This window comes from Micropterus salmoides, unplaced genomic scaffold (genome assembly GCF_014851395.1).
Source record: "Micropterus salmoides isolate LMB-PRFRI ecotype aquatic unplaced genomic scaffold, ASM1485139v1 Ms_hic_scaffold_3936, whole genome shotgun sequence".
NCBI lineage: Eukaryota > Metazoa > Chordata > Actinopteri > Centrarchiformes > Centrarchidae > Micropterus > Micropterus salmoides.
In genome coordinates, this window is record NW_024043302.1 from 39012 (window position 1) to 63851 (window position 24840).

General features: G+C 49.4%; 17 non-coding genes and 1 pseudogene across 17 annotated transcripts; all 18 read left to right on the plus strand.

Moving 5' to 3' along the window:
- Positions 1-339: 339 nt before the first annotated feature.
- Positions 340-452, plus strand: LOC119885186. Its single transcript, XR_005441193.1, has one exon. It is a non-coding gene; the product is annotated as a U5 spliceosomal RNA (small nuclear RNA).
- Positions 453-635: 183 nt separating this feature from the next.
- LOC119885154 lies at positions 636-827 on the plus strand. The gene has a single exon (XR_005441169.1). It is a non-coding gene; the product is annotated as a U2 spliceosomal RNA (small nuclear RNA).
- A 967-nt stretch (positions 828-1794) lies between these two features.
- Positions 1795-1907, plus strand: LOC119885187. The gene has a single exon (XR_005441194.1). It is a non-coding gene; the product is annotated as a U5 spliceosomal RNA (small nuclear RNA).
- Positions 1908-2091: 184 nt separating this feature from the next.
- LOC119885170 lies at positions 2092-2282 on the plus strand. The gene has a single exon (XR_005441178.1). It is a non-coding gene; the product is annotated as a U2 spliceosomal RNA (small nuclear RNA).
- A 3713-nt stretch (positions 2283-5995) lies between these two features.
- Positions 5996-6172, plus strand: LOC119885166 (annotated as a pseudogene).
- Positions 6173-7141: 969 nt separating this feature from the next.
- On the plus strand, positions 7142-7254 carry LOC119885188. Its single transcript, XR_005441195.1, has one exon. It is a non-coding gene; the product is annotated as a U5 spliceosomal RNA (small nuclear RNA).
- Positions 7255-7437: 183 nt separating this feature from the next.
- LOC119885155 lies at positions 7438-7629 on the plus strand. Its single transcript, XR_005441170.1, has one exon. It is a non-coding gene; the product is annotated as a U2 spliceosomal RNA (small nuclear RNA).
- Positions 7630-8597: 968 nt separating this feature from the next.
- LOC119885189 lies at positions 8598-8710 on the plus strand. The gene has a single exon (XR_005441196.1). It is a non-coding gene; the product is annotated as a U5 spliceosomal RNA (small nuclear RNA).
- Positions 8711-8892: 182 nt separating this feature from the next.
- On the plus strand, positions 8893-9084 carry LOC119885156. Its single transcript, XR_005441171.1, has one exon. It is a non-coding gene; the product is annotated as a U2 spliceosomal RNA (small nuclear RNA).
- A 968-nt stretch (positions 9085-10052) lies between these two features.
- LOC119885190 lies at positions 10053-10165 on the plus strand. The gene has a single exon (XR_005441197.1). It is a non-coding gene; the product is annotated as a U5 spliceosomal RNA (small nuclear RNA).
- A 182-nt stretch (positions 10166-10347) lies between these two features.
- On the plus strand, positions 10348-10539 carry LOC119885157. Its single transcript, XR_005441172.1, has one exon. It is a non-coding gene; the product is annotated as a U2 spliceosomal RNA (small nuclear RNA).
- Positions 10540-11507: 968 nt separating this feature from the next.
- LOC119885191 lies at positions 11508-11620 on the plus strand. The gene has a single exon (XR_005441198.1). It is a non-coding gene; the product is annotated as a U5 spliceosomal RNA (small nuclear RNA).
- Positions 11621-11803: 183 nt separating this feature from the next.
- LOC119885159 lies at positions 11804-11994 on the plus strand. The gene has a single exon (XR_005441174.1). It is a non-coding gene; the product is annotated as a U2 spliceosomal RNA (small nuclear RNA).
- Positions 11995-12962: 968 nt separating this feature from the next.
- Positions 12963-13075, plus strand: LOC119885192. Its single transcript, XR_005441199.1, has one exon. It is a non-coding gene; the product is annotated as a U5 spliceosomal RNA (small nuclear RNA).
- A 182-nt stretch (positions 13076-13257) lies between these two features.
- LOC119885158 lies at positions 13258-13448 on the plus strand. Its single transcript, XR_005441173.1, has one exon. It is a non-coding gene; the product is annotated as a U2 spliceosomal RNA (small nuclear RNA).
- Positions 13449-14415: 967 nt separating this feature from the next.
- LOC119885193 lies at positions 14416-14528 on the plus strand. The gene has a single exon (XR_005441200.1). It is a non-coding gene; the product is annotated as a U5 spliceosomal RNA (small nuclear RNA).
- An 8779-nt stretch (positions 14529-23307) lies between these two features.
- On the plus strand, positions 23308-23489 carry LOC119885167. Its single transcript, XR_005441177.1, has one exon. It is a non-coding gene; the product is annotated as a U2 spliceosomal RNA (small nuclear RNA).
- Positions 23490-24453: 964 nt separating this feature from the next.
- On the plus strand, positions 24454-24564 carry LOC119885195. The gene has a single exon (XR_005441202.1). It is a non-coding gene; the product is annotated as a U5 spliceosomal RNA (small nuclear RNA).
- The last annotated feature ends 276 nt before the right edge of the window (positions 24565-24840 follow it).

Consider the following 24840-nt stretch of genomic DNA (forward strand, 5'->3'; position numbering starts at 1 on the left):
CAAAACGAAGCCCCAAACCGGCAAAGGTTTTAACCAGAAAGAGGAGGCCATTGCAGTCTTGGCCAAAAGGCCGAGAAGCGATCGGCCACATTTCCCCTCCCTTTCTCTCACTCGTCATCGAGAGGCTACAAGAGCCCGAGTCGTTCGGTAGCCTCTGTCCAAAAGCCAGGCCTTCGTCTCTCCGCAGCCCGATTGGATAGAGCCTGCCATGACCTGGGGAGGGGTAGGGGAACGGGCGTGGCCTGGTACTTGGGACTCGAGAGGCAGAGTGAGGCTTACCGTGAGGGTAGTGGCCGGGACGACTAGGCTCGTCGGCGGCTCTGGAGGAGGGGCCCGTACTTACTCGGGTTTCTCTTCATAACGTACAAGTCTTTCGCCTTTTACTAAAGACTTCCGTGGAGAGGGACGCCAATGAGTTAAAACTATTTTTGGCAGGCTCTGCCGTGTGGCCGAGCCTCGTGCGTTTGTGAAAAGGAAATAAAACGCCGCCCCCGGCAAGGTTGAGCGGTGCGACGAGGCGCGCTCGGGAGGAGGTGCTGAGACTCAGCCGTTGTTATGCGCAGTTGAAACCACTGCGCCACGGCAGGGGGAGAACTGCTCCGGGAGGTGGGCGCTGGAAGCAACCAGCGGGGGTTATCGCTTCTCGGCCTTTTGGCTAAGATCAAGTGTAGTATCTGTTCTTATCAGTTTAATATCTGATATGTCCCCTATAAGGGGGCAACATATTAAATGGATTTTTAGCACCGGGAGCTGAGACGAGGGGCTTGCTCCGTCCACTCCACGCATCGACCCGGTATTGCAGTGCCTCCGGGGGCGGTGCACCCTTCTCCTGCCTTGTGTAAAACCAAAATACTGACCCAAACGCAGAGGTTCGTCGCTCTGCCGGACGCCGGCCCGAAAAAGGCGCCAGTCGAGGGGGGCGGCCAGCTGAAGCCTCGAAGAAGGCAGCGAGATTTGCACTTTATGATTGGCAGACGACGAGGGGATATTTGGGACCGGCATGGCTGTTAAATGTGCCCTGCACTTCCCCTCCCTTTCTCCCACTCGTCATCGAGAGCCCGAGTATTTCGGATGCTCGGTAGCCTGTGTCCAAAAGCCAGGCCTTCATTTCTCCGATTGGATAGAGCCTCTCAGAAGGTGGGGAGGGGACACTGCGGCGCCTCCGTAGGCCCGGCACGGTTGGCCAACACGGTGGAGGAACCGCAGCGTAGAAAGGATACAAGAAACTAAAACACCTCAAATGAAGCAAGAAAACCTGCTACAACTGCTAAATCGGTGAATAAAACACACTACCTTCTCGTCTTTGGTCTGGTCAAGGTGGCAGTCCGGCAGAGGACAGGTAGGCAGTCCTCGGGACCAATGAATTCCTTGTTGCAAAAGTTTTTCAGCTACGGCAAAGTTGAAATTTTATTCACAAGGAATGAGGTGAATCTCCTCCCAGAAAAGCTGGTGACACAAAACGAAGCCCCAAACCGGCAAAGGTTTTAACCAGAAAGAGGAGGCCATTGCAGTCTTGGCCAAAAGGCCGAGAAGCGATCGGCCACATTTCCCCTCCCTTTCTCTCACTCGTCATCGAGAGGCTACAAGAGCCCGAGTCGTTCGGTAGCCTCTGTCCAAAAGCCAGGCCTTCGTCTCTCCGCAGCCCGATTGGATAGAGCCTGCCATGACCTGGGGAGGGGTAGGGGAACGGGCGTGGCCTGGTACTTGGGACTCGAGAGGCAGAGTGAGGCTTACCGTGAGGGTAGTGGCCGGGACGACTAGGCTCGTCGGCGGCTCTGGAGGAGGGGCCCGTACTTACTCGGGTTTCTCTTCATAACGTACAAGTCTTTCGCCTTTTACTAAAGACTTCCGTGGAGAGGGACGCCAATGAGTTAAAACTATTTTTGGCAGGCTCTGCCGTGTGGCCGAGCCTCGTGCGTTTGTGAAAAGGATAAAAAAACGCCGCCCCCGGCAAGGTTGAGCGGTGCGACGAGGCGCGCTCGGGAGGAGGTGCTGAGACTCAGCCGTTGTTATGCGCAGTTAAAACCACTGCGCCACGGCAGGGGGAGAACTGCTCCGGGAGGTGGGCGCTGGAAGCAACCAGCGGGGGTTATCGCTTCTCGGCCTTTTGGCTAAGATCAAGTGTAGTATCTGTTCTTATCAGTCAATGTGAGGAGTGTGAAGTCGAGAGTTAGAGCCCAGATTGTTTTATCCTTTCTTAACTCTTTTAAGTCTGATGTGTTTTTAATACAGGAATGCGGCCTACCATTTTTAAAACACTACAGAGAATGGGAGGAGTTATGGCCACAAACGTCGATATGGAGCGGCTCAAATGAAAACAAAAATGATGGAGTGGCCCTTTTAATAAAAAATCCTCTAGTCTTGGTGAAGGGCAGCACTGTGGTGAGAGATGGTCGGGCACTTTTAACACACTTGACTTTTATGGGGAAGGATTTCAACGTCTTAAATATTTATGGCTTTAATGACAAGAACGACAGGTATGACCTTTTAGAAGACTTGCAGCCCCACATGCTAGGCAGGGCACCTTTAGTTGTAGGGGGGGATTTTAATTGTATTTTATGCAGGAACGATAGGAGAAGAATAGGGGACGATTTTAAAGTGGACAAGACTTCATTTTTACTTCAAAGCATATGCCGTGATTTTAGACTTGTGGACTGTTTTAAAACCATGCATCCCAGAGAGGAGGGCTTCACCTGGTTCAGTAGTGATGGCACCCGAGCCTCTCGCATAGACTACATTTTATCACGTGATTGCCCACCAACCGATGCTAGATTGGAACCTGTTTTCTTTTCTGATCACGCAATTCTTTCCTGCACCCTTTCACTCTCTTCCGGTGTGACGGCAGGAAGTGGTCTGTGGAAGCTCAATTGCTCCCTGTTAGAAGACAGGGAGCTAGTTAGGCTGTACAGGGAGCAATATCGAGAGTGGCAGACCCTTCAAGACTTTTACGATACACGTGCACAGTGGTGGGAAATGGTGAAGGGAAAGACAAAGACGTTTTACAGACAGGCAGGGAAAAGAAAGAAAAAGAGGGACAACAGACGCATGTTGGGACTGCAGAAACGGCTTCAGAGGTATTTTAAACTAATCCAACATGGAATGGATTTTAATGAAGAGATAAAACAAATTAAAACAGAGATGTCGGTTTTAGCAGAAATGAACAGCAAAGGTGTGATTTTAAGAAGCAAGGAAAGGGAAATAGAGGAAGGAGAGAAGTGCACAAGATATTTTTTTAAGAAAATCGTAAATAAAGGGGGGGCCATGTTGAGACTTAAAAAAGAAAACGGGTGCACAGCTGACACAACAGAGGAAATCAAAGAAACTGTCGAACATTTTTACCGTGAACTGTACGCATACAAAACTGTTAACGGGGACACCATGACCGAAGTTTTAAAATCCATTGACCAAGCAACAAACGACAACGTGCTTTTAACCCAAGATTTTACGATACCGGAATTAAACAAATGCATCAAATCTTTTAAGACAGGGAAGTCGCCGGGAGAAGACGGGCTTCCCTTGGAATTTTATCTGACATTTTGGGACATTTTAGCACCAGACTTGCTTGCTGTTTTTATGGATTTTGAACAAATGGACCGACTTCCTGACAGCTTTAGAGCAGGGATAGTGACTCTCCTTCACAAAGACAAAGACAAGACGGACTTGAAAAATTGGAGACCTATCACACTCTTAAATTTTGACTGTAAACTTTTTAGTAAACTTTTAGCCTCACGCATGTCCTTGTTTTTAGAAGATCTGATTCACCCGGATCAAGCCTGTGCCGTCCCGGGGAGGAAGATCACCGACAGCCTCGTACTGATCCGAGATACCATCTGTTACGCGAGAGACAGAAACATTCGGCTAGTAGTCCTGAATTTAGATTTTGAGAAAGCCTTTGATCGGGTCTCGCACCAGTACCTTTTCCAGGTACTGCAAAAAATGGGGTTCCCGAGAAGGTTTATAGCCTGGGTGGGACTGCTGTACCGGGAGATCAACAGCAAATTCATTGTTAACGGGCATCTGACAAGAGCAGTGGATATAAACTGCGGTGTCCGTCAGGGTTGTCCGTTATCTGCCCTCCTCTACGTTATCTGTATAGAACCACTGGCACAGACCTTGAGAAGGGACCAACGAATCCATGGGGTAGGAGTCCCAGGGAGCGGGGGACTCGAGACAAAATGTATTTTATATATGGACGACATCAACATTTTATGCACTGACCTTTTATCTGTCAACAGGACGCTGGACTTGACTGACTGGTTCGGACAGGCCTCTGGGTCAAAGCTGAACAGAAGCAAGACCCAAGCCCATTTTTATGGACCGTGGACAGCGACTGAGACGACAGGACTCCCCCTGACTGTGACCCAGACTGACCAAAAAATACTTGGGATCAGGTTTGATAGGGAGGGGGAGGGGAAAACAATTGGGCAGACATAGTAGGGAAAGTCAGGCAGAGACTAGGGTACTGGACACTTAGAGGACTGACTTTAGAAGGAAAGGTTTTAATCATCAAAGCAGTGATTTTACCTTTGCTTTTACTCATCAGTTCTGTTTTTATCCCGCCTAGGAGAGTGATCTTAGACCTGGAACGAGCCATCTTTTATTTTTTGTGGGGCTCCAAGTGGGAAAGACTGAGACGAAGCGTGATGAAGAAGCCAAAGGAGAAAGGAGGAAAAGGAGTGCCAGACCTGCACTTGTTCCTAGGAAGCAGATACACAGCACTACACATGCAACCGCCACAGCCCCATCCAGAAACCCCAAGACCGCAGCAATGACACGGTTCTGGATGGGGTCCTACCTCAGAAAACTTAAGATCTTACCCACAAGTCTCAAAGTACCAGTGTCTTTTAACCTGCCACCAGCCTATGCTTTTATCCAGTCATTTTTAAGGCATTTTAACCTTGAGCAGGAGGAGTTGCAGGTTTTAACCACTCACCGCTCTCTCATTTCTGTTGTGCAGGAGCGGGAACCAGTGAGTCCAGTGCGCGGGCTTGCATTCGGCGAGCCCTCAACAGTTTGGCGCAACGTGAACCATCCAGCTCTTCCAAACAGACTCCGGGACCTGTCATGGATGGTGGCTCATGAGATCCTCCCAGTCAGGTCCGTAATGCACTCCCGGGGCATGTCGGCGCACTCAACTTGCCCCCGACCAGGTTGTGGCGCGCCTGAGTCGGTAAGGCATCTGCTCTGGGAGTGCAGCGCTGCCGTAGAACAGTGGGCAACGGCCGGCTCCTTGCAATTCCCGTACTTGCCAGCAAGGGAGGTCCTCACACCACAGCTGGTGCTGTACGGGGTGAGCCAAGGAAATCAGATACCAGCACGTACATTTGCCAAACAGTGGCTCACCCTAGCCGCCATCAAAGACGCCATATGGACCTCCAGAAACTTGCTGGCAAGAAAGCACATGCAGATCCCCCCCGTGGCTGTGATCCGGATGGCCGCAGCAACGGTCCAAACGGCCAGAGCTGCAGGCGGCGGGCCTAGGACACAGCCACAAAGAAGAATCGCCTCTGTGCCCATTCGGACGGAGGAGCCGGAGCCACACAAGGAAAGTTCAAGGCAGCGGCGGCCTGACCCTCCGGGTGAGGTTGGTGGGAAGGAGCTACAGGGTGAGGGTCTCCTCTGAGCGCCTGCACAAGATCCCGAGAGTCCAAATCTGTTTGGGGGAGCTGAATGAGTTCCCCTTTGATAGGGACTCACTACACTCCTGCACAACAGTGGACTTGGAGAAGAGCTTTTATTATCCATTTATTTTTTGTGAGTTTTATTTTAACAAATGCACTCCGCTTTGAAGACTTTTTAACAGACACTCACAGACATGGACAAGCTGAAAACCATTTTATACCTTTAATTTATGACGTTATCTGTAATGCATTTTAAACACTTTTTTTAAATGTTGTTTTACAGAGAACATTTATCTATTTATTGACATGTTGTATTTTAAAAGGTAACTTGGAATTGACATATTATGAATCATGTTTGAATTGAGTGTCAATAAAATTTTTCTCAAAAGAAAAAAAATCTGTTCTTATCAGTTTAATATCTGATATGTCCCCTATAAGGGGGCAACATATTAAATGGATTTTTAGCACCGGGAGCTGAGACGAGGGGCTTGCTCCGTCCACTCCACGCATCGACCCGGTATTGCAGTGCCTCCGGGGGCGGTGCACCCTTCTCCTGCCTTGTGTAAAACCAAAATACTGACCCAAACGCAGAGGTTCGTCGCTCTGCCGGACGCCGGCCCGAAAAAGGCGCCAGTCGAGGGGGGGCGGCCAGCTGAAGCCTCGAAGAAGGCAGCGAGATTTGCACTTTATGATTGGCAGACGACGAGGGGATATTTGGGACCGGCATGGCTGTTAAATGTGCCCTGCACTTCCCCTCCCTTTCTCCCACTCGTCATCGAGAGCCCGAGTATTTCGGATGCTCGGTAGCCTGTGTCCAAAAGCCAGGCCTTCATTTCTCCGATTGGATAGAGCCTCTCAGAAGGTGGGGAGGGGACACTGCGGCGCCTCCGTAGGCCCGGCACGGTTGGCCAACACGGTGGAGGAACCGCAGCGTAGAAAGGATACAAGAAACTAAAACACCTCAAATGAAGCAAGAAAACCTGCTACAACTGCTAAATCGGTGAATAAAACACACTTACCTTCTCGTCTTTGGTCTGGTCAAGGTGGCAGTCCGGCAGAGGACAGGTAGGCAGTCCTCGGGACCAATGAATTCCTTGTTGCAAAAGTTTTTCAGCTACGGCAAAGTTGAAATTTTATTCACAAGGAATGAGGTGAATCTCCTCCCAGAAAAGCTGGTGACACAAAACGAAGCCCCAAACCGGCAAAGGTTTTAACCAGAAAGAGGAGGCCATTGCAGTCTTGGCCAAAAGGCCGAGAAGCGATCGGCCACATTTCCCCTCCCTTTCTCTCACTCGTCATCGAGAGGCTACAAGAGCCCGAGTCGTTCGGTAGCCTCTGTCCAAAAGCCAGGCCTTCGTCTCTCCGCAGCCCGATTGGATAGAGCCTGCCATGACCTGGGGAGGGGTAGGGGAACGGGCGTGGCCTGGTACTTGGGACTCGAGAGGCAGAGTGAGGCTTACCGTGAGGGTAGTGGCCGGGACGACTAGGCTCGTCGGCGGCTCTGGAGGAGGGGCCCGTACTTACTCGGGTTTCTCTTCATAACGTACAAGTCTTTCGCCTTTTACTAAAGACTTCCGTGGAGAGGGACGCCAATGAGTTAAAACTATTTTTGGCAGGCTCTGCCGTGTGGCCGAGCCTCGTGCGTTTGTGAAAAGGAAATAAAACGCCGCCCCCGGCAAGGTTGAGCGGTGCGACGAGGCGCGCTCGGGAGGAGGTGCTGAGACTCAGCCGTTGTTATGCGCAGTTGAAACCACTGCGCCACGGCAGGGGGAGAACTGCTCCGGGAGGTGGGCGCTGGAAGCAACCAGCGGGGGTTATCGCTTCTCGGCCTTTTGGCTAAGATCAAGTGTAGTATCTGTTCTTATCAGTTTAATATCTGATATGTCCCCTATAAGGGGGCAACATATTAAATGGATTTTTAGCACCGGGAGCTGAGACGAGGGGCTTGCTCCGTCCACTCCACGCATCGACCCGGTATTGCAGTGCCTCCGGGGGCGGTGCACCCTTCTCCTGCCTTGTGTAAAACCAAAATACTGACCCAAACGCAGAGGTTCGTCGCTCTGCCGGACGCCGGCCCGAAAAAGGCGCCAGTCGAGGGGGGCGGCCAGCTGAAGCCTCGAAGAAGGCAGCGAGATTTGCACTTTATGATTGGCAGACGACGAGGGGATATTTGGGACCGGCATGGCTGTTAAATGTGCCCTGCACTTCCCCTCCCTTTCTCCCACTCGTCATCGAGAGCCCGAGTATTTCGGATGCTCGGTAGCCTGTGTCCAAAAGCCAGGCCTTCATTTCTCCGATTGGATAGAGCCTCTCAGAAGGTGGGGAGGGGACACTGCGGCGCCTCCGTAGGCCCGGCACGGTTGGCCAACACGGTGGAGGAACCGCAGCGTAGAAAGGATACAAGAAACTAAAACACCTCAAATGAAGCAAGAAAACCTGCTACAACTGCTAAATCGGTGAATAAAACACACTTACCTTCTCGTCTTTGGTCTGGTCAAGGTGGCAGTCCGGCAGAGGACAGGTAGGCAGTCCTCGGGACCAATGAATTCCTTGTTGCAAAAGTTTTTCAGCTACGGCAAAGTTGAAATTTTATTCACAAGGAATGAGGTGAATCTCCTCCCAGAAAAGCTGGTGACACAAAACGAAGCCCCAAACCGGCAAAGGTTTTAACCAGAAAGAGGAGGCCATTGCAGTCTTGGCCAAAAGGCCGAGAAGCGATCGGCCACATTTCCCCTCCCTTTCTCTCACTCGTCATCGAGAGGCTACAAGAGCCCGAGTCGTTCGGTAGCCTCTGTCCAAAAGCCAGGCCTTCGTCTCTCCGCAGCCCGATTGGATAGAGCCTGCCATGACCTGGGGAGGGGTAGGGGAACGGGCGTGGCCTGGTACTTGGGACTCGAGAGGCAGAGTGAGGCTTACCGTGAGGGTAGTGGCCGGGACGACTAGGCTCGTCGGCGGCTCTGGAGGAGGGGCCCGTACTTACTCGGGTTTCTCTTCATAACGTACAAGTCTTTCGCCTTTTACTAAAGACTTCCGTGGAGAGGGACGCCAATGAGTTAAAACTATTTTTGGCAGGCTCTGCCGTGTGGCCGAGCCTCGTGCGTTTGTGAAAAGGAAATAAAACGCCGCCCCCGGCAAGGTTGAGCGGTGCGACGAGGCGCGCTCGGGAGGAGGTGCTGAGACTCAGCCGTTGTTATGCGCAGTTGAAACCACTGCGCCACGGCAGGGGAGAACTGCTCCGGGAGGTGGGCGCTGGAAGCAACCAGCGGGGGTTATCGCTTCTCGGCCTTTTGGCTAAGATCAAGTGTAGTATCTGTTCTTATCAGTTTAATATCTGATATGTCCCCTATAAGGGGGCAACATATTAAATGGATTTTTAGCACCGGGAGCTGAGACGAGGGGCTTGCTCCGTCCACTCCACGCATCGACCCGGTATTGCAGTGCCTCCGGGGGCGGTGCACCCTTCTCCTGCCTTGTGTAAAACCAAAATACTGACCCAAACGCAGAGGTCCGTCGCTCTGCCGGACGCCGGCCCGAAAAAGGCGCCAGTCGAGGGGGGCGGCCAGCTGAAGCCTCGAAGAAGGCAGCGAGATTTGCACTTTATGATTGGCAGACGACGAGGGGATATTTGGGACCGGCATGGCTGTTAAATGTGCCCTGCACTTCCCCTCCCTTTCTCCCACTCGTCATCGAGAGCCCGAGTATTTCGGATGCTCGGTAGCCTGTGTCCAAAAGCCAGGCCTTCATTTCTCCGATTGGATAGAGCCTCTCAGAAGGTGGGGAGGGGACACTGCGGCGCCTCCGTAGGCCCGGCACGGTTGGCCAACACGGTGGAGGAACCGCAGCGTAGAAAGGATACAAGAAACTAAAACACCTCAAATGAAGCAAGAAAACCTGCTACAACTGCTAAATCGGTGAATAAAACACACTTACCTTCTCGTCTTTGGTCTGGTCAAGGTGGCAGTCCGGCAGAGGACAGGTAGGCAGTCCTCGGGACCAATGAATTCCTTGTTGCAAAAGTTTTTCAGCTACGGCAAAGTTGAAATTTTATTCACAAGGAATGAGGTGAATCTCCTCCCAGAAAAGCTGGTGACACAAAACGAAGCCCCAAACCGGCAAAGGTTTTAACCAGAAAGAGGAGGCCATTGCAGTCTTGGCCAAAAGGCCGAGAAGCGATCGGCCACATTTCCCCTCCCTTTCTCTCACTCGTCATCGAGAGGCTACAAGAGCCCGAGTCGTTCGGTAGCCTCTGTCCAAAAGCCAGGCCTTCGTCTCTCCGCAGCCCGATTGGATAGAGCCTGCCATGACCTGGGGAGGGGTAGGGGAACGGGCGTGGCCTGGTACTTGGGACTCGAGAGGCAGAGTGAGGCTTACCGTGAGGGTAGTGGCCGGGACGACTAGGCTCGTCGGCGGCTCTGGAGGAGGGGCCCGTACTTACTCGGGTTTCTCTTCATAACGTACAAGTCTTTCGCCTTTTACTAAAGACTTCCGTGGAGAGGGACGCCAATGAGTTAAAACTATTTTTGGCAGGCTCTGCCGTGTGGCCGAGCCTCGTGCGTTTGTGAAAAGGAAATAAAACGCCGCCCCCGGCAAGGTTGAGCGGTGCGACGAGGCGCGCTCGGGAGGAGGTGCTGAGACTCAGCCGTTGTTATGCGCAGTTGAAACCACTGCGCCACGGCAGGGGAGAACTGCTCCGGGAGGTGGGCGCTGGAAGCAACCAGCGGGGGTTATCGCTTCTCGGCCTTTTGGCTAAGATCAAGTGTAGTATCTGTTCTTATCAGTTTAATATCTGATATGTCCCCTATAAGGGGGCAACATATTAAATGGATTTTTAGCACCGGGAGCTGAGACGAGGGGCTTGCTCCGTCCACTCCACGCATCGACCCGGTATTGCAGTGCCTCCGGGGGCGGTGCACCCTTCTCCTGCCTTGTGTAAAACCAAAATACTGACCCAAACGCAGAGGTCGTCGCTCTGCCGGACGCCGGCCCGAAAAAGGCGCCAGTCGAGGGGGGGCGGCCAGCTGAAGCCTCGAAGAAGGCAGCGAGATTTGCACTTTATGATTGGCAGACGACGAGGGGATATTTGGGACCGGCATGGCTGTTAAATGTGCCCTGCACTTCCCCTCCCTTTCTCCCACTCGTCATCGAGAGCCCGAGTATTTCGGATGCTCGGTAGCCTGTGTCCAAAAGCCAGGCCTTCATTTCTCCGATTGGATAGAGCCTCTCAGAAGGTGGGGAGGGGACACTGCGGCGCCTCCGTAGGCCCGGCACGGTTGGCCAACACGGTGGAGGAACCGCAGCGTAGAAAGGATACAAGAAACTAAAACACCTCAAATGAAGCAAGAAAACCTGCTACAACTGCTAAATCGGTGAATAAAACACACTTACCTTCTCGTCTTTGGTCTGGTCAAGGTGGCAGTCCGGCAGAGGACAGGTAGGCAGTCCTCGGGACCAATGAATTCCTTGTTGCAAAAGTTTTTCAGCTACGGCAAAGTTGAAATTTTATTCACAAGGAATGAGGTGAATCTCCTCCCAGAAAAGCTGGTGACACAAAACGAAGCCCCAAACCGGCAAAGGTTTTAACCAGAAAGAGGAGGCCATTGCAGTCTTGGCCAAAAGGCCGAGAAGCGATCGGCCACATTTCCCCTCCCTTTCTCTCACTCGTCATCGAGAGGCTACAAGAGCCCGAGTCGTTCGGTAGCCTCTGTCCAAAAGCCAGGCCTTCGTCTCTCCGCAGCCCGATTGGATAGAGCCTGCCATGACCTGGGGAGGGGTAGGGGAACGGGCGTGGCCTGGTACTTGGGACTCGAGAGGCAGAGTGAGGCTTACCGTGAGGGTAGTGGCCGGGACGACTAGGCTCGTCGGCGGCTCTGGAGGAGGGGCCCGTACTTACTCGGGTTTCTCTTCATAACGTACAAGTCTTTCGCCTTTTACTAAAGACTTCCGTGGAGAGGGACGCCAATGAGTTAAAACTATTTTTGGCAGGCTCTGCCGTGTGGCCGAGCCTCGTGCGTTTGTGAAAAGGAAATAAAACGCCGCCCCCGGCAAGGTTGAGCGGTGCGACGAGGCGCGCTCGGGAGGAGGTGCTGAGACTCAGCCGTTGTTATGCGCAGTTGAAACCACTGCGCCACGGCAGGGGGAGAACTGCTCCGGGAGGTGGGCGCTGGAAGCAACCAGCGGGGGTTATCGCTTCTCGGCCTTTTGGCTAAGATCAAGTGTAGTATCTGTTCTTATCAGTTTAATATCTGATATGTCCCCTATAAGGGGCAACATATTAAATGGATTTTTAGCACCGGGAGCTGAGACGAGGGGCTTGCTCCGTCCACTCCACGCATCGACCCGGTATTGCAGTGCCTCCGGGGGCGGTGCACCCTTCTCCTGCCTTGTGTAAAACCAAAATACTGACCCAAACGCAGAGGTTCGTCGCTCTGCCGGACGCCGGCCCGAAAAAGGCGCCAGTCGAGGGGGGCGGCCAGCTGAAGCCTCGAAGAAGGCAGCGAGATTTGCACTTTATGATTGGCAGACGACGAGGGGATATTTGGGACCGGCATGGCTGTTAAATGTGCCCTGCACTTCCCCTCCCTTTCTCCCACTCGTCATCGAGAGCCCGAGTATTTCGGATGCTCGGTAGCCTGTGTCCAAAAGCCAGGCCTTCATTTCTCCGATTGGATAGAGCCTCTCAGAAGGTGGGGAGGGGACACTGCGGCGCCTCCGTAGGCCCGGCACGGTTGGCCAACACGGTGGAGGAACCGCAGCGTAGAAAGGATACAAGAAACTAAAACACCTCAAATGAAGCAAGAAAACCTGCTACAACTGCTAAATCGGTGAATAAAACACACTTACCTTCTCGTCTTTGGTCTGGTCAAGGTGGCAGTCCGGCAGAGGACAGGTAGGCAGTCCTCGGGACCAATGAATTCCTTGTTGCAAAAGTTTTTCAGCTACGGCAAAGTTGAAATTTTATTCACAAGGAATGAGGTGAATCTCCTCCCAGAAAAGCTGGTGACACAAAACGAAGCCCCAAACCGGCAAAGGTTTTAACCAGAAAGAGGAGGCCATTGCAGTCTTGGCCAAAAGGCCGAGAAGCGATCGGCCACATTTCCCCTCCCTTTCTCTCACTCGTCATCGAGAGGCTACAAGAGCCCGAGTCGTTCGGTAGCCTCTGTCCAAAAGCCAGGCCTTCGTCTCTCCGCAGCCCGATTGGATAGAGCCTGCCATGACCTGGGGAGGGGTAGGGGAACGGGCGTGGCCTGGTACTTGGGACTCGAGAGGCAGAGTGAGGCTTACCGTGAGGGTAGTGGCCGGGACGACTAGGCTCGTCGGCGGCTCTGGAGGAGGGGCCCGTACTTACTCGGGTTTCTCTTCATAACGTACAAGTCTTTCGCCTTTTACTAAAGACTTCCGTGGAGAGGGACGCCAATGAGTTAAAACTATTTTTGGCAGGCTCTGCCGTGTGGCCGAGCCTCGTGCGTTTGTGAAAAGGAAATAAAACGCCGCCCCCGGCAAGGTTGAGCGGTGCGACGAGGCGCGCTCGGGAGGAGGTGCTGAGACTCAGCCGTTGTTATGCGCAGTTGAAACCACTGCGCCACGGCAGGGGAGAACTGCTCCGGGAGGTGGGCGCTGGAAGCAACCAGCGGGGGTTATCGCTTCTCGGCCTTTTGGCTAAGATCAAGTGTAGTATCTGTTCTTATCAGTTTAATATCTGATATGTCCCCTATAAGGGGGCAACATATTAAATGGATTTTTAGCACCGGGAGCTGAGACGAGGGGCTTGCTCCGTCCACTCCACGCATCGACCCGGTATTGCAGTGCCTCCGGGGCGGTGCACCCTTCTCCTGCCTTGTGTAAAACCAAAATACTGACCCAAACGCAGAGGTCCGTCGCTCTGCCGGACGCCGGCCCGAAAAAGGCGCCAGTCGAGGGGGGCGGCCAGCTGAAGCCTCGAAGAAGGCAGCGAGATTTGCACTTTATGATTGGCAGACGACGAGGGATATTTGGGACCGGCATGGCTGTTAAATGTGCCCTGCACTTCCCCTCCCTTTCTCCCACTCGTCATCGAGAGCCCGAGTATTTCGGATGCTCGGTAGCCTGTGTCCAAAAGCCAGGCCTTCATTTCTCCGATTGGATAGAGCCTCTCAGAAGGTGGGGAGGGGACACTGCGGCGCCTCCGTAGGCCCGGCACGGTTGGCCAACACGGTGGAGGAACCGCAGCGTAGAAAGGATACAAGAAACTAAAACACCTCAAATGAAGCAAGAAAACCTGCTACAACTGCTAAATCGGTGAATAAAACACACTTACCTTCTCGTCTTTGGTCTGGTCAAGGTGGCAGTCCGGCAGAGGACAGGTAGGCAGTCCTCGGGACCAATGAATTCCTTGTTGCAAAAGTTTTTCAGCTACGGCAAAGTTGAAATTTTATTCACAAGGAATGAGGTGAATCTCCTCCCAGAAAAGCTGGTGACACAAAACGAAGCCCCAAACCGGCAAAGGTTTTAACCAGAAAGAGGAGGCCATTGCAGTCTTGGCCAAAAGGCCGAGAAGCGATCGGCCACATTTCCCCTCCCTTTCTCTCACTCGTCATCGAGAGGCTACAAGAGCCCGAGTCGTTCGGTAGCCTCTGTCCAAAAGCCAGGCCTTCGTCTCTCCGCAGCCCGATTGGATAGAGCCTGCCATGACCTGGGGAGGGGTAGGGGAACGGGCGTGGCCTGGTACTTGGGACTCGAGAGGCAGAGTGAGGCTTACCGTGAGGGTAGTGGCCGGGACGACTAGGCTCGTCGGCGGCTCTGGAGGAGGGGCCCGTACTTACTCGGGTTTCTCTTCATAACGTACAAGTCTTTCGCCTTTTACTAAAGACTTCCGTGGAGAGGGACGCCAATGAGTTAAAACTATTTTTGGCAGGCTCTGCCGTGTGGCCGAGCCTCGTGCGTTTGTGAAAAGGAAATAAAACGCCGCCCCCGGCAAGGTTGAGCGGTGCGACGAGGCGCGCTCGGGAGGAGGTGCTGAGACTCAGCCGTTGTTATGCGCAGTTGAAACCACTGCGCCACGGCAGGGGGAGAACTGCTCCGGGAGGTGGGCGCTGGAAGCAACCAGCGGGGGTTATCGCTTCTCGGCCTTTTGGCTAAGACTGCGATCGCCTCCTGTGTCTGGATAAAACTTTTGCCTGTTTGTGGCGAAGTGTTACCAGGTTTTTGGGAGGATACTCACATTATTCCTTGTGAAGAAAATTTCAACTTTGTTGTAGTTGAAATTATTTCACACAAAGGAATTCATTGGTTCAGAGGACTGCTTACCTGTACTCTGCCGGAATAACATCTCGACCAGGCCAAACAAGACAAGGTAAGTGTGTTTTATTCACCTTTCTAACATTTTTAGTAGATTTTATTGCTCTTTTTAGAGCATTCTTTTACCTTATTTTAGTTGACTTGGTTTTAGACTGTTTTAGGTGTTTTAGCTTCTTTTTTACCACTTTTACGTTGTGGTGCCTCCACCATGGCGGCCAACCATGCCGGCATGAGGAGGCACCACAGTGTCAGATTTACATTCAAAGAAAAAGATGGGAAAACCCTTGTTATGTCAAGGCTGGACTTCTCAAGGAAAATGATCCAGAACATTTTGAAATTCTCCCCGCAGGATATAAATTGTATTTTGACTCTGCCATTTGGAAAAGGTTTCGATGTGAGTTTTGTCTCTGCTGCCGTGTTCAGAGATTTCTGGACACGCTTCGAAAATGAAAAACCCCAGTTTACTGCATTTAATGTTGAGAAACTGACTGATAATGCCGCTAAAACGGTAATTGTCAGAATGTTCAATGAGACTGTGAATGCAGATGACATTTGTTTGTGGCTGGGCAGATTTTGCACTGTTAAAGGCCAGGCTACCAAAGTGAGAGATGAGGATGGCATCTGGAATTGCGCTTGGAGGGTCCCCATCCAACAATGGCAAGACCCTCAAGGCTTCCAGGGCCTGAAACATCTGCCATCCATGATAGTTCTGGGAAACAACAGGGGCTACATTCATTACCAGGGCCAGCCCAAACTCTGCCGCAAGTGTGGTGAGAATGGGCACCTGGCAGAAGCGTGCCAGCAGATCATTTGTGGTAAATGTAGAGAAATTGGGCATACTTTCGAGGAATGCACCAATGGCAGAAAGTGCAATCTTTGTGGAGAAACAAACCACCTCTTCAGAGATTGCCCTAAGTCGTTTGCCAACAATTAAAGGCAGCAAAGGCACAAATGGCGGACAAGACGAAGCAGTTAGAGAGCTAATTGAAGAGGCTGGGCTGGAGAATTCAAATCTCCCGCCAAATCCTGTGATTGGAGGAGAAGGACCAGTAGAGGCGGGAGAAGGGGAGGGGCCTGCAGCTGCCCCACAAGTGGAGAACAGGGAAGAAGCAGTGGCAGTGCAGGCAGAAGGCGGAGCTAGCTCAGTGACTGGCGCAGAACAAAAATTTGGCCAGTCACAGAGTGATAGCGAGGATGTCCCCCTCCCCAATGCCCAGCCGGCCAAGAGACTAATTTCAGAATTGTCTTCTGAGTCTCCTGGAGCCTCGGAAAAGAGGGGAAGAGCTGAGAGCTACTCAGACAGTTCATCTGTGGAGGAGCCCAGAGTCTTCCCCTCCAATTCGCCAAATGAAGTCTCTTTTTTAACTATAGCTCTGCAATCAACCCCTAAGGACTCAAAGCTCAATGCCACCCTGCGTCAGAGGCCAACTCCTAGAGTCCGAAAGGGAAATGGAGCTCAACCCCGTCATCTCTCACCCATGAGAATGAAGGAAGAGCTCCATTCACAAGAAATCCACTAACTGCTATGTTTTTAAACATTTGAAATCCCCCTTTTTTTAGTCTTTTAAGATGTCATACCTGCAAATTTTAACCATACTCATGACACTCACCTTCTCAACTATCAATGTGAGGAGTGTGAAGTCGAGAGTTAGAGCCCAGATTGTTTTATCCTTTCTTAACTCTTTTAAGTCTGACGTGTTTTTTTTTTTTTTATTTAACAGTCAGACATATACAAACCAACATAGTGCAGTAGTGAGCAATCTTGTAAATCCATAATTCCAGAAGTGACATAAAAGTGATTTAAGTGTTTGATCTAAGTGTACATGTGAACAGGTGTGAGTATATATATGTGTATGTGTATGTGTATGTGTGTGCGTAAACAAGGTTACCATTTATTATTTATTACCATTTTCATTACCATCTCCGCCCCACTACCACCCTATTGCCAGTATTGTGTTTGTTGATTTTTATTTCCATCCTTCCTCCTATGTACCAATTGCCATTGTCAATCCTGCATAAAATAAAAGATGATAAAATAAGATAATGTAAGATACCTTTCCCCCACATCTCTTCAGTCCCTATCTTTTCATTTTTTTTTTTTTTTTTTTTTTTTTTGTGTTATGTGTAATGTCTAAGGTGCATTAAAAGAGAGAGTACAGTGCGATAGTGTCTCAAATTGGGACAGAGATGCTGTCCCATTGAAACCACTTCTCGCCTGTCTTGCCTGCCTTGGTGTTTGTGTGGTTTTCCATATATACATTTTTTTTTTTTTTTTTTTTTTTTTCTCCCTATTCTATGTTGTGGTGCATTAAAAACCCGTGAAGAGATAAGGGGGGAATTATTGCAGTAGTGATGATAATGACACTTAATTCCAATACAGCATTGACAACGGCAATATTGATGATTATAATAATAATGGTAATAATGATATTAATAATAAATGACAATGATGATGGCAGTGGTGACCGCAATGGTGAAAGCAAAAGACAGCAACATCAGCAATTACAACAATGAAAAAATAACAGTGAAAATAGCAACGATAACAATAACAGTAAAGATAGTAATAACAATGATGACATGAACAAGTTCAAACAACTAAATGCATTAATTTTCGTGGGTTGATTAAGAAGGTGGGAGGAGTTGGAGTTGAAAACCGAGAAAGGGTTCACAGCTGTAAGAGGTCAGAAAGTGTTGGGCGGCAGGAGTCAGTTTTAGATGCGTAATTATGAAGGGGAGATGCATATTCCATTGCAATGAAGTCTGTTATAAGATTTTTCCAAATGTTAATGTGTAATTTATTTCTAGTTTTCCAGTTCATGAGGATAGTTTTCTTGGCGATGGTTAGAGCTATGAGGAGTATTTTAGAGTTTATAGTTTTATCAGTGATTATTGTGAGGTCTCCCAGCAAGCAAAGAGAAGGCGACATTGGGATGTGGCAGCCAACTATAGTGGATAGTGACTGTGTGACCTCTTCCCAAAAGTGTTTGATTGGAGTGCAGTGCCAGGTTGCATGGATGTATGTATCTGTAGAATTTTGATTGCAATGTGTGCAAACTTCTGATGTGAAACCCATTTTAGCTAATCTATTGCCCGTGTAATGTGTTCTATGAAGTATTTTGTATTGTATTAACTGAAGATTTGCATTTTTGGACATGAGATGGATGTTTTTACAGATTTGGGTCCAGAAGCTGGCATCAGGAGCTATTGAAAGATCGTTTTCCCATTTTATTGTTGGTAAGTATATGGTCTGAAGTTGGTTTGAAATCATTTTGTATATTTTAGAGAGAAGTTTCTTTGGGGAGGAAATGTTGACCAAGTCTGATATTGCCGCTGGAAGTTCTAAAGTTGTGTCTCTGATGTTTATTTTTGTCAGAACAGAAGATTTGATTTGTAGGTATTTTAAGAATTCGTTGCTCCCGATGCCATACTCCTGGGCTAGTTGCGGAAATGGTCTAAATGTGTTAGATTTGAAAATGTGCTTAATGTGGGTAATACCCCTTTCTGCCCATGTGTGAAAATTCAATGTTTTTTTATTGCTTATAAAGTCACGGTTGTTCCACAGTGGTGTGAAGTTAGATGGAACTAATTTAGAATTTGTGATATGGTGAAATTTCCACCAGGCTGTCAGAGTGGAAGCTATAGTTACTGCATTAAAACATGTGTGTTGTTTGATTGATTTGGTGAGGAACGGTATGTCAGCTATATTTAATTCTTTGCATAGTGATTGTTCTATATCTAGCCATATAATATCGGATTGGGTGGGGTGAATCCATTTGTATATGTATTGCAGTTGGTTAGCCATTGAGTAATATTGGAAATTTGGTGCTTCTAGTCCTCCTTGAACCTTACTTTTTTGTAGTGTAGTGAGTTTTATCCTTGGCGTTTTATTTTTCCAGTAGAAGTGAGTGATAATGGAGTCTAGTGATTTAAACCAGGTCAGTGTAGGGTGGGTTGGAATCATTGAGAATAGATAATTAATTTTCGGTAAAATCGTCATTTTTATTGCTGCTATCCTGCCGATTATGGAGATTGGAAGGTTGAGCCATCGAAGCAAATCGTCTTTTATTTTTTTTAGCAGTGGTGTGAAGTTGAGTGTTACCAGCTCTGACAGTCTGGAGGAGATCTTAATGCCTAAGTAAGTGATGTGATCATGACATATAGGTATAGGTGTTTGGTGGGGTGCCACATCCCATTTGGTTTTATGTAGAGGGAGGATGAAAGATTTGTTCCAGTTTATTGCATAATCTGATATTTTGAGAAGGACTGGATTGTTTTAATTACTTCTTGAGTGGATGTTAGGGGTTCTTGTATATATAGTAGGATATCATCTGCATAAAGTGAGATTTTATGTGTTTGTTGTGGTGTTTCAATACCTTTGATTGCTGGGTTTTGGCGGATAGCTGCTGCTAAAGGTTCAATAAAAATCGTGAATAGGGATGGAGAGAGTGGACATCCCTGCCTCGTCCCCCTGTGCAGTGTGAAGCTTTGTGATGTTAGTCCATTGGTTGTGACTGTGGCCGATGGTGATGTGTATAAAATCTTGATCCAATTAATAAATGACTCTCCAAAGCCGAATTTTTGTAACACGGTGAATAGAAATTTCCAGTTGACCCTATCAAAAGCTTTTTCGGCGTCTAATGTGGCAATGAGAGTATCTTTCTTTTGTACTGATGAGTAATGCATTAGATTGAATAATCTGCGGGTGTTATTGGATGCATATCTACCTTTTATAAAGCCGGTCTGATCAGGATGGATTATAAACGGTATAATTTGTTCAATTCTATGGGCTAGTGTTTTGCTAATCATTTTTATGTCGACATTTATAAGTGAGATAGGGCGATAGTTAGATGCGAAGGTGTGGTCTTTGTTAGGTTTAGGAATGAGTGATATAAGTGCTGTATTCATGTGGGATGGGAACTTTGCGTTATGTTTTATTTCTGTTATTGTTCTGCTGAATAGTGGGTATACGGTTGACCAAAAATGTTCGTAGAACTCAGCAGGGAAGCCATCTGGACCTGGTGCTTTATTTTTTTGCATGCTTTTCAATGCGGAGTGAAGTTCTTTTTCTGTGATTGGTAATTCTAGTGTGTTTACTTGTTCCATGTTGAGTTTGGGTAGAATAGTGTTATCGAGGAATTGGGTTATGTCTTCTTGGTTTGGGTCCAGATCCGATGAGTATAATTTTATATAGTAATCTTGAAATATCTTGTTTATCTCAACTGGTGAATTGGTTAGCTTCCCTGCCGAGTTTCTGATGGAGGTTATAGCTGTTCTTTCTTTATTTCTTTTAATTTGACTGGCTAATTAGACAGGGAGGTAGTTAGGCTGTACAGGGAGCAATACCGAGAGTGGCAGACCCTTCAAGACTTTTACGATACACGTGCACAGTGGTGGGAAATGGTGAAGGGAAAGACAAAGACGTTTTACAGACAGGCAGGGAAAAGAAAGAAAAAGAGGGACAACAGACGCATGTTGGGACTGCAGAAACGGCTTCAGAGGTATTTTAAATTAATCCAACATGGAATGGATTTTAATGAAGAGAAAACAAATTAAAACAGAGATGTCGGTTTTAGCAGAAATTAATAGCAAAGGTGTGATTTTAAGAAGCAAGGAAAGGGAAATGGAGGAAGGAGAGAAGTGCACAAGATATTTTTTTAAGAAAATCGTAAATAAAGGGGGGGCCATGTTGAGACTTAAAAAAGAAAACGGGTGCACAGCTGACACAACAGAGGAAATCAAAGAAACTGTTGAACATTTTTACCGTGAACTGTACGCATACAAAACTGTTAACGGGGACACCATGAACGAAGTTTTAAAATCCATTGACCAAGCAACAAACGACAACGTGCTTTTAACCCAAGATTTTAAGATACCGGAATTAAACAAATGCATCAAATCTTTTAAGACAGGGAAGTCGCCGGGAGAAGACGGGCTTCCCTTGGAATTTTATCTGACATTTTGGGACATTTTAGCACCAGACTTGCTTGCTGTTTTTATGGATTTTGAACAAATGGACCGACTTCCTGACAGCTTTAGAGCAGGGATAGTGACTCTCCTTCACAAAGACAAAGACAAGACGGACTTGAAAAATTGGAGACCTATCACACTCTTAAATTTTGACTGTAAACTTTTTAGTAAACTTTTAGCCTCACGCATGTCCTTGTTTTTAGAAGATCTGATTCACCCAGATCAAGCCTGTGCCGTCCCGGGGAGGAAGATCACCGACAGCCTCGTACTGATCCGAGATACCATCTGTTACGCGAGAGACAGAAACATTCGGCTAGTAGTCCTGAATTTAGATTTTGAGAAAGCCTTTGATCGGGTCTCGCACCAGTACCTTTTCCAGGTACTGCAAAAAATGGGTTTCCCGAGAAGGTTTATAGCCTGGGTGGGACTGCTGTACCGGGAGATCAACAGCAAATTCATTGTTAACGGGCATCTGACAAGAGCAGTGGATATAAACTGCGGTGTCCGTCAGGGTTGTCCGTTATCTGCCCTCCTCTACGTTATCTGTATAGAACCACTGGCACAGACCTTGAGAAGGGATCAACGAATCCATGGGGTAGGAGTCCCAGGGAGCGGGGGACTCGAGACAAAATGTATTTTATATATGGACGACATCAACATTTTATGCACTGACCTTTTATCTGTCAACAGGACGCTGGACTTGACTGACTGGTTCGGACAGGCCTCTGGGTCAAAGCTGAACAGAAGCAAGACCCAAGCCCATTTTTATGGACCGTGGACAACGACTGAGACGACAGGACTCCCCCTGACTGTGACCCAGACTGACCAAAAAATACTTGGGATCAGGTTTGATAGGGAGGGGGAGGGGAAAACAAATTGGGCAGACATAGTAGGGAAAGTCAGGCAGAGACTAGGGTACTGGACACTTAGAGGACTGACTTTAGAAGGAAAGGTTTTAATCATCAAAGCAGTGATTTTACCTTTGCTTTTACTCATCAGTTCTGATTTATCCCGCCTAGGAGAGTGATCTTAGACCTGGAACGAGCCATCTTTTATTTTTTGTGGGGCTCCAAGTGGGAAAGACTGAGACGAAGCGTGATGAAGAAGCCAAAGGAGAAAGGAGGAAAAGGAGTGCCAGACCTGCACTTGTTCCTAGGAAGCAGATACACAGCACTACACATGGCAACCGCCACAGCCCCATCCAGAAACCCCAAGACCGCAGCAATGACACGGTTCTGGATGGGGTCCTACCTCAGAAAACTTAAGATCTTACCCACAAGTCTCAAAGTACCAGTGTCTTTTAACCTGCCACCAGCCTATGCTTTTATCCAGTCATTTTTAAGGCATTTTAACCTTGAGCAGGAGGAGCTGCAGGTTTTAACCACTCACCGCTCTCTCATTTCTGTTGTGCAGGAGCGGGAACCAGTGAGTCCAGTGCGCGGGCTTGCATTCGGCGAGCCCTCAACAGTTTGGCGCAACGTGAACCATCCAGCTCTTCCAAACAGACTCCGGGACCTGTCATGGATGGTGGCTCATGAGATCCTCCCAGTCAGGTCCGTAATGCACTCCCGGGGCATGTCGGCGCACTCAACTTGCCCCCGACCAGGTTGTGGCGCGCCTGAGTCGGTAAGGCATCTGCTCTGGGAGTGCAGCGCTGCCGTAGAACAGTGGGCAACGGCCGGCTCCTTGCAATTCCCGTACTTGCCAGCAAGGGAGGTCCTCACACCACAGCTGGTGCTGTACGGGTGAGCCAAGGAAATCAGATACCAGCACGTACATTTGCCAAACAGTGGCTCACCCTAGCCGCCATCAAAGACGCCATATGGACCTCCAGAAACTTGCTGGCAAGAAGCACATGCAGATCCCCCCCGTGGCTGTGATCCGGATGGCCGCAGCAACGGTCCAAACGGCCAGAGCTGCAGGCGGCGGGCCTAGGACACAGCCACAAAGAAGAATCGCCTCTGTGCCCATTCGGACGGAGGAGCCGGAGCCACACAAGGAAAGTTCAAGGCAGCGGCGGCCTGACCCTCCGGGTGAGGTTGGTGGGAAGGAGCTACAGGGTGAGGGTCTCCTCTGAGCGCCTGGACAAGATCCCGAGAGACCAAATCTGTTTGGGGGAGCTGAATGAGTTCCCCTTTGATAGGGACTCACTACACTCCTGCACAACAGTGGACTTGGAGAAGAGCTTTTATTATCCATTTATTTTTTGTGAGTTTTATTTTAACAAATGCACTCCGCTTTGAAGACATTTTAACAGAGACACTCACTGACAAGCTGAAAACCATTTTATACCTTTAATTTATGACGTTATCTGTAATGCATTTTAAACACTTTTTTTTTAAATGTTGTTTTACAGAGAACATTTATCTATTTATTGACGTGTTGTATTTTAAAAGGGTAACTTGGAATTGACATATTATGAATCATGTTTGAATTGAGTGTCAATAAAATTTTTCTCAAAGAAAAAAAAAAAATCTGTTCTTATCAGTTTAATATCTGATATGTCCCCTATAAGGGGGCAACATATTAAATGGATTTTTAGCACCGGGAGCTGAGACGAGGGGCTTGCTCCGTCCACTCCACGCATCGACCCGGTATTGCAGTGCCTCCGGGGGCGGTGCACCCTTCTCCTGCCTTGTGTAAAACCAAAATACTGACCCAAACGCAGAGGTTCGTCGCTCTGCCGGACGCCGGCCCGAAAAAGGCGCCAGTCGAGGGGGGGCGGCCAGCTGAAGCCTCGAAGAAGGCAGCGAGATTTGCACTTTATGATTGGCAGACGACGAGGGGATTTTGGGACCGGCATGGCTGTTAAATGTGCCCTGCACTTCCCCTCCCTTTCTCCCACTCGTCATCGAGAGCCCGAGTATTTCGGATGCTCGGTAGCCTGTGTCCAAAAGCCAGGCCTTCATTTCTCCGATTGGATAGAGCCTCTCAGAAGGTGGGGAGGGGACACTGCGGCGCCTCCGTAGGCCCGGCACGGTTGGCCAACACGGTGGAGGAACCGCAGCGTAGAAAGGATACAAGAAACTAAAACACCTCAAATGAAGCAAGAAAACCTGCTACAACTGCTAAATCGGTGAATAAAACACACTTACCTTCTCGTCTTTGGTCTGGTCAAGGTGGCAGTCCGGCAGAGGACAGGTAGGCAGTCCTCGGGACCAATGAATTCCTTGTTGCAAAAGTTTTTCAGCTACGGCAAAGTTGAAATTTTATTCACAAGGAATGAGGTGAATCTCCTCCCAGAAAAGCTGGTGACACAAAACGAAGCCCCAAACCGGCAAAGGTTTTAACCAGAAAGAGGAGGCCATTGCAGTCTTGGCCAAAAGGCCGAGAAGCGATCGGCCACATTTCCCCTCCCTTCTCTCACTCGTCATCGAGAGGCTACAAGAGCCCGAGTCGTTCGGTAGCCTCTGTCCAAAAGCCAGGCCTTCGTCTCTCCCGCAGCCCGATTGGATAGAGCCTGCCATGACCTGGGAGGGGTAGGGGAACGGGCGTGGCCTGGTACTTGGGACTCGAGAGGCAGAGTGTGCTACCGTGAGGGTATGGCCGGGACGACTAGGCTCGTCGGCGGCTCTGGAGGAGGGGCCCGTACTTACTCGTTCTCTTCATAACGTACAATTCTTTCGCCTTTTACTAAAGACTTCCGTGGAGAGGGACGCCAATGAGTTAAAACTATTTTTGGCAGGCTCTGCCGTGTGGCCAGCCTCGTGCGTTTGTGAAAAGGAAATAAAACGCCGCCCCCGGCAAGGTTGAGCGGTGCGACGAGGCGCGCTCGGGAGGGTGCTGAGACTCAGCCGTTGTTATGCGCAGTTGAAACCACTGCGCCACGGCAGGGGGAGAACTGCTCCGGGAGTGGGGCGCTGGAAGCAACCAGCGGGGGTATCGCTTCTCGGCCTTTTGGCTAAGACTGCGATTCGCCTCCTGTGTCTGGATAAAACTTTTGCCTGTTGTGGCGAGTGTTACCAGGTTTTTGGGAGGA